This window comes from Bison bison, unplaced genomic scaffold, assembly GCF_000754665.1.
Source record: "Bison bison bison isolate TAMUID 2011002044 unplaced genomic scaffold, Bison_UMD1.0 scf7180017864506, whole genome shotgun sequence".
Lineage (NCBI taxonomy): Eukaryota > Metazoa > Chordata > Mammalia > Artiodactyla > Bovidae > Bison > Bison bison.
In genome coordinates, this window is record NW_011495063.1 from 554,485 (window position 1) to 556,932 (window position 2,448).

The 2,448-nt window shown below is 38.0% G+C and overlaps 1 pseudogene; it reads left to right on the forward strand.

Moving 5' to 3' along the window:
* The first annotated feature begins 147 nt into the window (after positions 1-147).
* LOC104980739 lies at positions 148-1,087 on the forward strand (annotated as a pseudogene).
* Positions 1,088-2,448: the final 1,361 nt, after the last annotated feature.

Consider the following 2,448-nt stretch of genomic DNA (forward strand, 5'->3'; position numbering starts at 1 on the left):
ATCAAGAGTAGATTTTAGTGTCTTGTTTCCTGAAATTCTGGGTCCATTAGAAACTATATCATTCATCAGATTTTGGATTGTTAAATCCTGTCAGATGACAATATTTGGCCAATGAGACTCTCTTCCCCGAACCACACTGGGACAAGAATGGATACAGGAAATGATTCTTCAGTAACTGAATTCATCCTTGAGGGGTTAACAGATCAGCCAGGACTCTAGGTCCCTCTCTTCTTCTTGTTTCTATTGATCTACATGGTCTCCATGGTGAGCAACCTGGGCTTGGTCATTTTAATCAGGATCAGTTCTCAGCTTCACATGCCCATGTATTATTTTCTCAGTTATTTGTCCTTCATAGATCTCTGCTACTCCTCAGTCATAATTCCAAAGATGCTGGTGAACTTCATGTCAGAGAAGAATTTCACTTCCTTTCCTGAGTGCATGGTCCAGCTCTTTTTCTTCTGCTTCTTCGGTATTAATGACTCCTACATGCTGACAGCGGTGGCATACGATCGTTATGTTGCCATCTGTAACCCCTTGCTCTACACTGTTACCATGTCCCACAGAGTCTGTTTCCTAATGGTCACTGGTGTGTATATAGTGGGGGCTGTTGGAGCCTCAATTCACACCAGCTTCATATCTAGTCACTCTTTCTGTGGCACTAATGTCATCCACCATTACTTCTGTGACATCCTTCCTCTTCTGAATATATCTTGTTCAAGAGACTACACCAAGGAACTTTCTGTGATGATTTTGGCTGGATTCAATGTCTTTGTATGTGCTGTAGCCATCTTCATCTCTTGTTGTCATCCTTCCCAGAGTCTTGTGCATCCACTCAGCTGAAGGCAGATCTAAGGCTTTCAGTACCTGCAGCTCCCACGTTGCAGCTGTTGGGGTTTTCTATGGCTCCATCATCTTCATGTATTTCAAACCATCTACCAGTGGCCCAGTGCAGGAGAAGGTGGCCTCTGTGTTTTATACCACAGTGATTCCTATGCTTAACCCCCTTATCTACAGCCTTAGGAACAAGGATGTCAACAAATCCATTTAAAAAGTTCTGCATGGTGGGATACTCCTCAGGTCTGTGTAGAAAACAGTACTTTTGAAAAGAAATAGCACAAATAGATCTTGTGTTTTCTTTTAGCTTGTTTTTAACAGTAATTATTTTCAAACCAAGAGCCATTTTAAGCTAAAAGATCTGAATAACTTATTTTCAATTACTGTTCAATTACTATTCCCAATACCAAGTGTCTTTTTAGTCTCCTAGCTACTCAAGAAACAAACTTCTTACCTACATTTTCACCCTTTGGTGTAAGCTTATAGGTATCTCAGAACTCTTTCTTTTTGTAATTTTTCTTGCTAAACTGGAAACTCCTGACCAAACTTTCTAAAGTTGTAATATCTAATGATAAGTAAATATGTAAATCCCCTTAGCTATTTGTATTTTAATACACAACAGAGTTTTAGAAGCAATATACACTTCTTTGTAAAAATTTTTAAGGAAACCTGTGAGTGCTGCAGTCATATCTGACTCTTTGCAACCCTACCTAGTTTCTAGTAGATAAGAAGAAACAGTATTTTCCTAAGATTTCTAGCCATTGTTATAACCATCAAAAATAAGATCCGTCTTGGGGTGGTCTCAAATAGGATGGAGGTTGGGATGGGCATGGCCCAAAAAAACAAAATTGTTTATAATTTTAAATTTTCACTGAAATTTTAACTCACATATTTTCTTTCCAACTTACTGTATACTTTAAGTTGGATCTTAATATGACTTTCTTCTGGATGACTTCCTTAGTCATCCCCTACTTATTTTCTCACTATTCATAATAATTTCTGTGCCTCACTATACCATTATAGTTCACTCTTCCAGTAAATCAATCAATCAATTATTGATGGACAACTATGTGCTAGACAGACAAAATCCCTACCCTTGTAGGGAACAAATAATGAAAAAGAAAACATGGACTCTGCATATAAGGAGCAGAAATTTTAAAAGTGTGCTTTAAACAGGAAAAACAAGTGTCAGAGTATGGAAGGTGACAAAGGGATGGTGGGGGAAGAGGGCAAATATCTGTAGGGCTTTATGGGAAAGTTTGAAAGTTTTGACTGTCCTTCTAAATGAAATGGAAAACCACTGAGAGTGTGAACATAAAAAGACCTGATTAATGCGTGACTCTTGCTCTTTCTGCTGAATGGGCCTAAAAGCAATGAAATCCAAGTAACAAATATCTTACTATCATCTAATGATATTTGGCTTCTAACCATCACATTCCACTAAAATAAACCAAGGCTTGATGGAGAAATGGCGGATTCCAAGGTGGGATATCTAAAATTCAAGATGAGTCTAGAGAATCTCAGTACTTCCTAGAGGAAGAAAGTGCCCAATAGTTATGGAGATGTATCAAAAGGAAAGAGCCCCTATTGGACAAATTTAGGACAATTTAAATT